This window comes from Meriones unguiculatus, chromosome 2, assembly GCF_030254825.1.
Source record: "Meriones unguiculatus strain TT.TT164.6M chromosome 2, Bangor_MerUng_6.1, whole genome shotgun sequence".
In the NCBI taxonomy this organism is placed as follows: domain Eukaryota; kingdom Metazoa; phylum Chordata; class Mammalia; order Rodentia; family Muridae; genus Meriones; species Meriones unguiculatus.
In genome coordinates this window covers 25,191,631-25,205,548 of record NC_083350.1, presented here as the reverse complement: position 1 = coordinate 25,205,548, position 13,918 = coordinate 25,191,631, and the positions used below count along the sequence as shown (strand labels likewise).

General features: G+C 47.1%; 1 long non-coding RNA gene across 1 annotated transcript; it reads left to right on the top strand.

Annotated features, from left to right (window-relative positions):
* The first annotated feature begins 980 nt into the window (after window positions 1–980).
* LOC132652105 (uncharacterized) lies at window positions 981–6,883 on the top strand. Its single transcript, XR_009589593.1, has 3 exons — window positions 981–1,081; window positions 1,589–1,662; window positions 6,819–6,883. It is a non-coding gene; the product is annotated as an uncharacterized LOC132652105 (long non-coding RNA).
* The last annotated feature ends 7,035 nt before the right edge of the window (window positions 6,884–13,918 follow it).

Sequence of the window (13,918 nt, the reverse complement as noted above, 5' to 3'; positions counted from 1 at the left end):
CACCTAATATAGGAGGCACTCAATCACCATTGACTATCGACTTGAGACATTCTTTCTTCCAAACTACTCAAAGGGACCTTTGTTGTCCTGAGTATTTTGTCAAATTTTGAAGTTTCTTCCTTGGGCCCCCTTTTTTTTTCCTGTCACTAATGTCCAAACCAGAGACTACCTCACAGGGAGGCCAGCTGCTCACGGTCTTCTTACTGAGCCCAAGAATGTTGCTACCACAGTGCTGGAGTAGGCAGGTGCCTTTTCTTGACTTTTTTTTTTTTTTTTAATTGGAGAATCCGTGGTTGAGTGACACTGTTTCCTTGTTTGTTTTTGAGTCAAGGTCTCCTGTATATCAGGCTGACCTTAAACTCAGTATGTAGCCAAGGATCTTGACCCTCTTTTGCTAGCTCTTAAGTGCCACTATTATAGGCATGTGCTATCATGGTGCATGTGAACCCAGGGCTTGTCCATTGCTACTAACTGAGCTGCATCCTGCAGGATGCTTAACCAGCCTCCCAGCATTCTTTTGGCTGAGTGAGTCTCTGTTGCAGCAGGAAGGCAATGTTTTTTAGTCTCTAAAGAATTGCCTGCTTTGCTCTTGGGACCCTTTTCCTCCTTCTGGATTGCCTCATTCAGTCTTGATATGAGGGTTTGTGCCTGGTTTTATTGTAACTTGTTATGCCATGTTCGGTCGATATCCCTAGGAGGAATGCTTTTTTTTTTTTTCTTTTTTTCTGAAGAGAAATGGAGGGAACTGGTCACGATGTATTGTGTGTGAGAAGAATAAATTAAAACAAAATAGAATTCTATCTTCTTTATACCAAAAATGCACATCAACTCTGCCTAAATTTTCTAGTTGCATAAGATTAGAAGGGAAATGAGTCAGACCTCTGCAGCCTGCCGTTTTCATTTTGCCAATTCTTTCTATCTTGTGGTGTAAAAGTGGTCCAAAGAAGGGATGGGTTGGGAGAGGATGCTGACAGGGCAGTAGGGAACCGCCCAGGGTTGTAGGCAGAGTGAGTCGTGCTGCACTGGGAGCCGAGGACTGGGAGAGATGACCTGCTGGAGCTGTACAAGGTGGGCAGAGGAGGTGAGGCTGGAGTCGGTAGACCTGCATGGCTGCCTAAAGGCAGCTTGGGAGAGAGTGAGAACAGGAAGAACTGCTCTGAAACCTGACCATGCCACCCCCAAGACCCTAGAGAGATGACAGAATTTAGGCATGGCTGACGGAAGGGGGCACCATTGAAAGCTGGCAGAACTTAAGGGTGACAAGAGGGTGCAGGGGGATATGGAAAAGATGTAGCTGATCTTGCTTGCATCTGCTCTTTTTTTTTTTCCTGTTTTATTTTGGCATTGCAAAGAATAGAACCCAAAGCCCTGCACATTAGCCGGACACTATGGAACTGTTTCCCCAGCTGTCACTTGTTTTCATTAGATAAAATCCATCACAAAAATCCCTTCACTTTAGAGCGTATAGTTCAATGAGTTTTGGTAGATCCACAAAGTAGTATGTCTTTGTCAGTATTTAGCTCCATAATATTTCTGTCCCCGGACACCTGCAGCCATTAACAGACTCTTACTTTCTCTCTGTCCCCAGCCCATGGCAAACCCTTTGGACCTGCCTATTCAAGATATTTCAATAGACCTCGAACCTTTACAAGGTCCATTCAGGTAATAGCATGTGTCTGAACTTCATTCTTTTCTCCATGAATCTAACCTACAAACTTTAATTTAGTAATCCAAGGAGCATAAGTCCCCCTCCCCCACCCAGGCTGAGGAAAGGGCAAGGACACTGGCCTGTGTAACACTGTGCCCCCCTCCCAAACCCAGAAAGCACATGCCTGGACCAGGATCAAGGACAGTTAGCTGGAGGGACAGAGACAGGGATGGGCAATGTTCTAAGGCAGTTACAGGCCTGGATACATGACATGGCAAATTAGACAAGATCAAAAAGCACCTGTGAGCCCAGCATGGGACTAACACCATAGTTCTACAGTCGAGAGCCGCATGGACAGGTGGGTGGTAATGGGAGCCACTAGTCTCTGTGGTGTGGATGTGATTTGAGAGTCTGACTCAGTACCTGCCCATCTTCTCACTACCTGCCCATCTTCAGTGGGTTTCCATAACAGAGGAGGTGCTTTGGTGGAAGCCCAGACGATTTAAAGCAGGTAGCATTCCTATAGATTACTCAAGAGAGCAGAAGCGTGAAAGTGTCCAGGGTCACCTCATTCAGCTTCTTTATTCTATGGAGGTGAAAACCAATGAGACTCCAGTGTTGTATTGACCATGACACAGCTCACCCATGGCCTGGGGCCGATCTAGAGCTCCGCTTCCTCAGGGAGTTTCCACTGTTATCAACCCTAGTCTCCTCCACAGGGCAAACATTTTATAATGATGTGTTTGCAACCTGAATAATACATGCAAAGATAATGTAACCTGCCTATATGCATAATAATCAATAAAACACCGCATAAGAGATCTCCAAGAGGTAGTTCAGTAAGGAGAATGGGGAAGGAACAACGTTGTTCAAAGATACATTTCATTTTTTAATTTTGGGTCTGTGTCTGTGTGGGGGTATGTGTACAGGGTACAGTTGCCTGCAGAGACTAGAAAGTAGCTCACGTGCACTGAAGCTGACATCAGATCCCCCGAGGCTAGAGTTACTGGGGGTTGTGAACCACCCAGTCTGGGTATTGGGAACCAAATCAAGTCCTCTGCCAGAATACTGAGCCCTCTTAACCCCTGAGCCATCAGCTACGGTCAAAGGAACATACAGATGAAGATGAAGAGAGAACTGCTGTCTTGGCGATTTAAATAGTCAAGTGTTGTGTGATTCTTTTTTTTTCTGAAATGGTAACGACTCTTGGTAAAGACAAAGCATATTGGTCAATGGGTAGGAAAAATAAGGCCCAAGTGTGTGTTGGGGAGCTTAGGATATGATCAGAGGTGGAGATAAGGCAGGGGTGCTTCCCACAAGGGGGCAGACTCAGGGCAACGAGAGGAGGGAGAAGTACACATGGCAGTGACGTTAGAAAGCCAGGCAGATAATGCCTTTAGAGGGTTATTGCTCAAGATGCCTCTATAAGTGAAGATGTAGACAGGGAACAGAGGAAGACTCTGGCCAGGCCAGGGAGAAATCAAACAGCACAATAGCCCTCAGCTTCTGTTTCAGTCCACTGCTGGGTGGAGCCTCCCAGAAGACAGCTATGCTAGGCACCTGTCTCTAGGCACAGCAGAGTATTATTAATAATGTCAGGGGTTGGCTCTCTCCTCCCACCGGGTGGGTCTCAGGTTGGGCCAGGCATTGGTTGGACATTCTCTCAATCTCTGCTCTATCCTTAGCTCAGCACACCTTGTAAGCATCGTAAATTTTGTGGGTGGATTGGTGTTCTATTCCCTCCATTAGAGTCCAGTTAGAGGATGGCCTCTTCATCCTCCCTGACCCCTGCTGGTCTCAGCTGGTGTCACCCTCGTATACTCCTAGGACCCTAACCTGTCGTAAGTCTCCAGCGTGTCTCAGAGATGGCCCTGCCCACGGTTTCTCTTCTCTTCGCAAGCCTTCTGTCCTCCCACCCCCTCTCCCCAGTCTGATATATACCTTCATTTCTCTCCATGCTCATTCTTCAACCCAGTTTTCTTTCTTCAACCACTTCTTCTATCTAGTCTATAGTCCAGTTCTGAGCGATATTTAAGTATCCTCCCTTGGGTACTCCTTGTTACTTCTTTGGATTTGTAAATTGTTGTATGGTTATCCTGTATTACATGGCTAATATCTAATTATAAGTGAGTACATACCTTGTGTGTATTTCTGCTTCTGGAATACCTCACTCAGGATGATCTTTTCTAGTTCCATCCATTTGCCTGCAAATTTCATGATTTTCTTGTTTTTAATAGCTGAGTAGTATTCCATTGTGTAAATGTACCATGATTTCTGTATCCATTCTTCAGCTGAGGGACATCTGGGTAATTTCCAATTTCTGGCTATTACCAATAAAGCTGGAATAAAGACAGTTGAGCAAATATCCTCATTGTATGATAGGACATCTTTTGGGTATATGCCCAGGAGTGGTACAGCTAGAGCAAGGAAATAAAAACACAACCGTCAAAGAGGAGAGACAAGGAAGGCACATTTACATTCAGACGTGTTCCTGTAACTAGTACCTGTCATCCTCAGGATCAAGGGATTCCAAGCCTCTCTGGCAGACTGAGGGGTCATTCCTGCTCTCTGTGACCGTGAAGAGATGAGGTCACAGGTTGTGAGGACCTCTATTGAACCCTGACTCAGGCGTGCCCGCCTATCCTGTCTGCACAGCACAGCTGACTGCATTAGCAGCGGCCCAGAGCTCTGTCCTGCAGCCCACCCCCTCCAGCCCCTCCTGCCCCAGCACTCTCTGTGTCACTGCCCAGGAGCATGGCCCTTTGTCTCTTCCTGCCCGCGTGCATTCTCCAGTGGGCACAGCAGGCGACTTGCTGCAGGGCCTCTGTCCCAGCCGGGATTACTGGTCTGCATGCAGCAGCAGATGGTGGTGCTTAGAGCCAAACTGCACTCTCCCGCTTTGAACATCTTGAAAAGATTTCTTTAGAAGTTAAACTTGGCCCGGGAATGACAATATGGTTCCGTCTGTGGCTTTGAAAAAGGTCTCTGGGTGGGGTGAAGGGAGTGGCAGTTTCAGAGCCCCCACCCCCTCCTGCCTGGATTTGGCTCTTGTTCTCAGAGCCCGCCTTTCTTGTGTTTTGTGGCCCCTGTAGCTGCAGATTTTGGGATCCATTGTTTGAAAGTCACACTTGCTTCCCCTGCCCTGTGTGGTTGCAGGGCCACTTTGTGTCCAGAGCTGTCCCAGCCTGGCATGTTTTGCTGCCTCTGAGCAGCTAGGGAGTTTCTTGAGGAGGGAGCATGTTGGCACCCCTGGATGGTTTTGCCTTTCCTTCAACTGTGAGCCTCAGACGTTTGAGATTTGAGACCCTAATCTTCTGGCATGAGCCTGGACCAAGTGACAGCTTCTGAAATCTTGGCGCTCGTGCCTAATTGCCCTGGACTAATGCCCTCCAAATCGCCATTCCAGGCCTTGTACCATTTAATGAATCCTTTGAGGGACAAAGGGTTTGATCATTTCTGAACTCAGATAACATTTCCCTCGCCCACCCCTGCCGTATTCCTGCCTCAATTTGGCCATGCTAAACTCTGTCCAGGAAGACCCAACTTTCCCCAAAAGGAGCCCCCAGGACTGTCCCAGGGGTGAGAAAGGTTTGTAAATTAGCAGAAAAAGAATTCAGGGCTTAGTGCTAGGCCAGACTGGTCTTGTCTCTCACAGGAGCCTCAGCAGCCAGCACAGGCACCATTGCCCATTTATGAGATGTCAGGTGGTCTACAGATGGGAACACGGCATTATTGATTTTTACTAGCCTGCTAAAACCGAAAAGGGTGTGGGGGGGAGAAACTTAAGAGCTCCTGGTGAAGCTTTGTTTCCTAAATGATGATTCCAGGGCTCCTAGTTTGTCAGAAGCAAATGTAAAATATTGGGACTGATGGCGATATACTAAAATGAAATATTCTTAGAGCCATTCAGTTCAGAAGGAAGTAGCAGATCTCTGCTCCGGCTTGGGGTTGTGGGGTGGGAGAGACCCATAGAGGGAGGGCGGGGCAGAGGTAGGCAAAGAACAAAACCAACCCGGAGCAGCTATTTCGATAAGATTGCTGCAGCTCTAGGTGGAACAGCATTGGGAACCTTGCTGCTCTCTGGGCAGCAATGGGGATCTTGATGAGAGCCACTGGCCCGATGCTTTCCCCCACCTAAATTCATGTCAGAGGAAGTGGGGGAAGTGGGGTCAGGGTCTGGGCTCCCCGGGGGAAAGCAGGAGTCCTAGGACCTGTGTTACCCAACCTCCATTGCTTAGGTAGATGTTTTCTGCTGTCCCTCTTCCCTCCAGCCGGGCTGTCTTTTGTGGTACATTTGGGTTTAGTCACTTCTGCTGATGTGTGGGCTTCTGGTAGGACTGCCTAGACAGATGCAGTTCCTGGAGCCACCTCACAGGTCATGTGTTCTGGCTGGGTCATTTTCCTGCAAATGTTTGACCTCGGACCAAACCTCTCGAGAAAAATCCCCCGCCACGAGCTCACAGAGGAACATGTCTCCTGAGGTGTCTTCTCGAAGCGAGGGTCCTGCGTTATGGCTGAGCCACCACCTCCTCTTAAGTGTGTGAGCACGCAGATGTGTGAGTACACACGTTCAAGGATATGGGGATACGTGCGTGGATATGCATGTGTGTGCATACAAGTGTGTGTGTGTGTGGACGCTTGTATTTTTATACTCTTGTTGGATTGAGATAGGGATGACATTTTGTTCATAGAAATTTCCTAGACTGTGCAGTAGCATTGTGACACTATAGAGAATATATCCGTTGATTGATTGACCTTTTTGAAATTAAAAGGGCAAGGTGCTGTGAGACACGAGTCCCAGGATCTGACCAATGGATCAATCAGCAGATAATCTATCGAGCTTGGAGAAACACTGGATTGCACACTACAGCGGATTCATAGAGACAGAAAGTCCTAGGTGACAGAAATGTTTGGGGAACTGACCAGTTGATCGGGTTCCACAGACTGGGTCCTGAAGCACCAGGATCTTAGACTAGAGAGAGGCTTGAAAATCCCTTGGGCGAGGGAGCTGAGGTTAGCATCCACTACACTGTCCTGAATTCCAGCTCACGGCTATTGATCAGCAGGACAGTATGCCTTTCCTGACAGGTAGCATGCACTGCACTCTTAGGTCACCTACGGACCCAGGGGAATTCAGATCTACTCACCTTTCAGCTCTCTTTTCTATCAGGTGGGCTGGACGCTAAGCAGAAAGGACCTTGGAAACTTCTTCAATCTTTACATCTCAGGCACCGCTTGTACCTTGGTTGCACAACTGGGTATAATCTAGAAAACAGTAATGAAGCATGAAGTGATTTGCTGAAGGCTCTGTAGTCATCACCTATTTAACTCTGTCTTCAGGAAGTGAGTACTATTATTACCCATTATTACTATTATTAGTATTCATACAATTAGTACCATTATTACCTATTATTGGCTTGTTGAGGATATTCCTGCTCAGAGAGATGATGTAATCTTTTCTAAGGAAAGGCCTACACACAGTTTGGGAATGTACAGCTGTCCGAGTGTGAAAAACATCTAGCAACCCCACCTGTACTTGTTCTAGTCCGTAAGGTCTGCTTAGCTTTTATTTAGTGCTATGAGTACTGGCTACTGCATTGTGAATATAGCCTAAGTATATGCCAGAGCCCTTTATAAAGCTGAGGTAGGAGACGGGGTTGCTTTACTTCCAGGAAGAAATCCTGGCTCATCAGTGGTTAGCAGTGTCTGGTCAAACCTCACAGGTACTAAGGGAAGGAGCTGTAACCAAGTCTGTAGTATGGCACACTAAGACAGAAGGCTAAATCGCTACTCTGTGTTCTTCACGGCCACCTCCCAGAAAGACAAATGCTGGTCAAAATAATTATTTTTTTTATTCCTTCAGAGGTTTGAAGAAAAAATGAATTAAAATTCCAATTGGCTGTCATAAACCTGGTACACAACTTCAAGGTGAAGATGGAATTCCTTTCTCCTCTGGTGATGGAATCTACATGATTGGGGTTGGCCAACTTTCAGGAATCATGGTGATCACGCAGAAAGATACTGGCACCGTGGTGCATTGTGGACCTCTCTTCTCAGCACTGCTCCTATGGATAATTTGATTTGATGCTGTTTATGCTAATGTCAACATCTATAGGAATAATTCAGCATTAAGCCAAAAGGGACCTCGAAGAAGCAAGTTTTGCTGAATCTCCATTTTCATGAAAGAATTATGGAGGCTTTAGGAATTCCAAGGGCAAACTCTCCTCCAGCCTTCTTTTCTCTATCCTCACCCCTGCCTCTTTAATGGCTACTCTCTCACTGTAACCAAGGTAACCAGGGCCTAAGCAGGAAGGACCTCTGTCTGTCAGAGGATGGATGAGCAGCACGGGTTAACCCCAGAGGGGACCCGGATGACCAGCGGTACAGAATCCCTCTCCTCACATCTGCCAGGGCTGAGTGACAGCTGAAAGACTGGATGTGTCACCATGAGACAGAGGAGGACGCCACGCGCAGGAGATTCTTATCACTTCTGTGAACACCTCCAATTACAGACATTAGTTCCACGGCTTTGTTTAGCAATTGGTGCCACAGCAATTGGTTTTTGTTCATTGATTTACATGAATGCATATTGTAGCTGCTGTCTCAGGATACATAATTTGTGTCAAAGGGTTGCTTTTGTTCCTTGGGAAATCTTTAGGGAAATGTGGGAGAATGAAAATATCCTCGGAGTGAACCCACAGCCCTAAGCCTCGGCATTTGAGGCAGGGTAGCAGCTACATTCTCACAGGGTGAGGCAGGCAGGCAGTAGGCTATCTCCAGTGTTGACAGTAAGGGCTGTATATGTCGTTGTCATCAGGGGTCGTGGGGAGTTGTGTTATGCCTTGAGCCCCCCCCCCAAGAAGATGCCAATAGCAACCTTTACCCAAGTCTCAACAACCCAAAATACCTACACTGTATGTCCTGGAGTAGCATTCCAGGGAGGCAAAGTGCGGGGAGTTTACCAAAAAGGGCTGGGCATAACTAGAATAGAAATAAGCAAGCTAGGAAGCCCATATGAAAATCTCCCAGGGGCCCAACAGTTCCCTCTAATGAACTTATTTAATTTTCACAGTAGTCACCTGTGAGGGGTCCTTCCCTGCTTCTTTTTTTTTTTTTTTTTTCCTTTTAGGGTTGTTTATTTTATATGTGTGTGCGTGTTTTGCCTGTATGTGCGCCTCATTCATCACATTCATGCATGGTTCCCATCTATAGAGGTCAGAAGAAGGTACCGGAACCTGCGGAAATGGAGTTAAGAATGTGAGCTACCATGTGAGTTCTGGGAATGAACCTAGGTCAACTGCAAGAGCACCAGATTTTAACTGCTGAGCCAGTTAACTCTTCAGCATGCTTTTTTCTTTTTCAGATTAGGTAACTGAGGCACAGAATTTAAGTCATTTGCCAGAAGCCAAAAGGCTAATTAGAAAGAAGACTGAGTTTGTTTTTTTTTTCTTTTTCAAAAATTCTATTTATTTATTTATTTATTTATTTATTTCCGTTTATTCACTTTGTATCCCAGCCATAGATCCCTCCCTCCCCCATGCCCTCCTATGCCCCTCCCCTAGTCCACTGATAGGGGAGGTCCTCCTTCTCCCCTTCCCTCTGACCCTAGCCTATCAGGTCTCATCAGGAAAGCCTGAGCTTTTAAACACAGCTTTCCTTTACCTCCCTCCCTCACACTTAGATATCTAAGAGCTTAGAGACACCTGGTGGCCCCAGCAGCCCAAGACCTGGGTTCTCACACTGGCCCTGCTCTTTCTCTGGGGACACTTTTACTACACGTGCTGCATCTGTGCCCACTGCAAGGTACGTCAGCAGCCAGCTCTCTGCATAAAGTGCTTAGCACAAGAACAAAGATCGCAGCACCTGACTTAAGGCTCAATCATTCTTCCCATCAGGCACCAAGAGCCCTTCTTTAGGGAAAGGGGATAGAATCTGATGAGCTTTGACCTCCCATGGCCAGCCCCTTCTCAGGCTGACCCATTGCCCTGGGGAAAGTGTGCCTTTGTCCAAAGGTGCCACAGTAGAGTCTAGTCTTTAACCTCTCCAACTTGAGCCATGTTTACTAAATAAAACTGCTGTGCAGAATCCAGGCCCCAGGGGAATAAGGCAAGGTGGAAGAGTAAAGGTCAAGAAGCAGGGTCAAAGGGCTAAGACCCTGGGGGAAACAGGAGATTAAACATTCCCTTTTCAAGTCGGGAGCTTTGGGTAATTAATTGTTCCCCAAACACGAAAGCTCTCACTGACCGTTCCGGGCAGCTGCCATTCCGTTCTTGCTCCTCGTTCTCACTGCAAGATGCTTTTCTCTAACACCAAGGCTCAATGTAGTCCCAAGGGGGCGGAGGGGGTAAATTGCCAATGGCTGTCCCCACTCAATTGTGCTGTTCCCCTTTCAGTGGAAGTTTATCACGTACACAAAGGGTGGAACTCTGGAGATACTAAACCTGCAAGTGTAAAGGTGGTAGGGTGGGGGTACTCCACACTGGGGTCATCCTGGATTCATGGCTCCTCCCAACACTGTCTGGTACGTCACTCAGCGTTCAGGCTGCCTGGGCTACCCTGAGGTTGGCTTAGTCCTACCTGCAGACCTGGAAATACCCAGGGTGACCAATGAGAGTACAGTGGCTAATCTCTTGTGGCATATCTGTGGAAAGGCTAGGGATTTGTTCCTTGAACTGTTTAAAATTGTTCTTCAGCCCTGCCCCGCCTTTCACAGGCATGCTGGCCATGAACATGAAACAGCCCATCTACAGGAAGCTTCATTGGCTTCACATCGATATCTGGGCCACCAATGAGATCCTGTTCAGCACTTGAGAAGACTGTCTTTGCTGGGTTACTAGTCCAGGACCTCCAAGGAGAAGGGGGGGAGGGAGAGACCCCAAACAGGGAACCTAGGAGTTCAGCTTGCTAAGTTCTGGGTGCAGTCAGCTGGGGCAGACGCCTCTTGGAAGATGCTGGGGCTGACGCCAGTTCTGGTAATGTCTTGGGTGGCCTCACCTGGTCACTCTTTGGTCAAGTGTGGAGAGTGCATATCAGCATCAGGTGCTACTGTGGTGTGTGTGTGTGTGTGTGTGTGTGTGTGTGTGTGTGTGTGTGTACCTGAACAAGCCCTCCAAGTGCTCTAGAAAGGAAACATAAAGGGCTCTTAGCCTCCCTTTCTTCTTCCTGAAAGGATGGCTGGTGGGTCTCCGCCTTTGTGTCTGTGATAGGCTGGCTGTGAAGTACACTTCAGAAACCACAGCGTCGGAAATTCTATAAATCATTATTCTAGCCCGCTCTCTACTCCTCCAAAATCATTTCTGCGTTGAAACGTTTACTGCTACTCATGACGTTCTGTGTGCACATGCTGTTGGAAATTGTGCAGAAGGACTTCGGGTGGTGGGTGGGGAGGGTGGGGACCCCTCCTGCCTCCACCTCCCCTTTGCCCCTTTGTGTATGTGCAGGTTTTTCCATCTGAATTGTCGTCATAGCAGCCTTATGATCTCCTGATCCTATGTAGCTGGAAGAGGCGGAGCCGTGTGGTGGGGATGGCGCAACCCCCCTTTCCAGCCCCAGAAAAGGCCAGCGTCAAAGCAAGTGTGCATCTATATACAGGACAGGACAGATGTGCACGGGGACTCATGAACAGATCAGTTGGAGATGATATGGGATGAAACAGCAGGACCCCCCAGCTCCTGTCATCTGGACTGTGCTGTGGCCATTCTCAGAAGACTCCAGTAGGGAAGTGAATGGCTCAGTACAATGGCATCCTGTGGATTTAGGGCAAGGTAAGGAAGATTGAAGCACTCACATTTCTATGGACTTGCTGCTCTGACAATGAGTGCTTGCGCCTGCTTCCTCAGGCCCTGGCAAAGGCTGCAAGCTCTGGCTCTTTCTAGAAATTTCCACCCCTCACTTCCCCTATGCGATGCATATGCCCTAACACATGAAAGGGCGGACTGAGCAGTCACAGCCAATGTCTCTGAAAGGCAAGGCCTGATTGATTTGCACTGGCTGATCGGTTTAATGTCCCTTTTCCCCAAGTACCCATCTCACCAGCAGAGGTGCTATATTTTCCTCCTCAGGCCCAGCTGTGAGCCACTGACACCCTACACCTAGAGGGTGCTTGGAAAGGTTACAGGAACAACAAGCGAAATGAAAATCCATAGTTTTTAAACCTTTATGAATTGAGGATGTAAACCTGGAAAATGGATCTGGAACTACTAATGGACAATTGGTCTGCCTGGCCCATCCATCCTCCAGCCGAGGCCATTCATGTTACACATGCTTCTGAAAGCAGAGCCCTCATCTCGATTTCTTTCCCACCCCCGTCACAGCCAGGAAAACAGATGCAGGCAAAAGAAAAAGACCTGAAAGGCCTAGAGCTCTGCATGTCCAGGTGAGGCTTTAGAAAAGTGCTGGCTGGGAAGAAGGATAGTGGCTTTGCCTCCAAAGGGTCAGTCATTTCACTCTGGACAAGTGGCTATCAATAGGCAAATAAGAGAGATTCCATTGCTGGTGGGAATGTAAACTTGTATAACCACTTTGGAAATCAATCTGGCGCTTTCTCAGACAACTAGAAATAGTGCTACCTCAAGATCAGCTATACCACTCCTGGTTATGTATCCAAAATATGCTCAAGTACACAACAAGGACATTTGTTCAACTGTGTTCGTAGCAGCTTTATTCGTAATAGCCAGAATCTGGGAACAACCCAGATGCCCCTCAGTTGAGGAATGAATACAGAAATTGTGGTACATCTACACAGTGGAATACTACTCAGCAATTAAAAACAAGGAAATAATGAAATTTGCAGAAACCAGAAAAGATCATCTGGTGTGAGGTAACCCAGAAGCAGACAGACACACATGGTATATACTCACTCATTAGTGGATAGTAGACATAAAATATAGGATAAACATGCTAAAATCTACACTCCTAAAGAAGCTAAACAGCCAGGAAGATGCTAGAGCCTGGAATTCTAAGTGATAGGAGCTTAAAAGAGCTAGTCCTATTACATCCGCTGTCCAGAGCAGAGAGAGACGAATGCGTGAGTGCTTAGCACTCAGGTCAGTTTCTCCACTCTATCACATCCAGGACCCCAAACCAGGAAGTGATGCCGCAGCAACCAACACACTTAAGACAGGAGATCTCTTCTTTGATGGTTCTGGATTGTGTCAAATGATGCTTTTAAACCAAAGCCACCATCAGACATGGCTATACCCACATATGCAGTGTCTCTTGTTTAGTGTTTGTTCCGGCCTAAGGCTCTCCTCCAGGATGGGAGCCTGACACAGCGAGATTATTTCCGGTTTTGCTGGCTGTTTTGCACTCAAGAATCTAGAATTGTGTGTGGCACAGGCAGGTTAGTAGTGATGTGTGCTGAGTGAATGAATGAGGGAATGGGCATCCTGAGGACTGTAGGCTCTTTTTCATTTGAAGAGAAGCCAGTTGCCCTTCTTGTCCATCCTTACAGATGATCTTGCCAGGACGTTCCTGTTGGTGTTATCTCTTGTCTCCTGCCCAGCTTTGTCTCACCCACATGTTCCAGGTGTGACACTGACTTTCTGTTTTGCTTGCATCTCCATTTCCCCTCTTCTAGGCCTTAGAGCACTAGTTAAGAAAAATGTCTTTGCTCCTCACAGCCCCATTGCTAAAAATCCTTTCCAAGGAAAGATATAAACACCTACTCCTCCTCCTAAGATCCCAAAGACAAACCAAGGTATGACTCCATGAAGCTCATCCTGGGGAACCTGTGAGTTTATTGGCCTTACAGCAGGCAGCTAACTCACGAGGGGTGTGGGTGTGCCTCCTAAAAGGCCGAACCAGAAAGTATTTACTAGCAAGGGTGACAGTTTTCCCATAACTGCATAGATGAAGGCCCCCGGCCCCTAGTCTTTCATGGAATATATACTCTAATTCTTCTTTTGTTTGTTTAGTATGTGTGTATTTGTGTGTATGTGTGTGAGGTGTGTGCCTGAGTGCGTAAGTGGTGCATATATGTGCATGTGTTTGTGTGATGTGTGTTTGTATGTATGTATGGTGTGCATGTGTGTGGTAGGTTGCGTGTGTGGTGTGTATATATGTGTTATATGTGTGTTTGTGGTCCATGTGCTTTTGTGTTGCATATTTGTGTGTGTAAATGGTATGCATGTGTGTATGTAGTATGTGGTATGTGTGGTATGTATATGGTGTACATATGTGTGTGTGTGCATGCATGTACATATATGGTGTATGAGACCACATGTATATGTGTATGTATGTGTGATGTGTGTGTATAGCTGTATGCACACA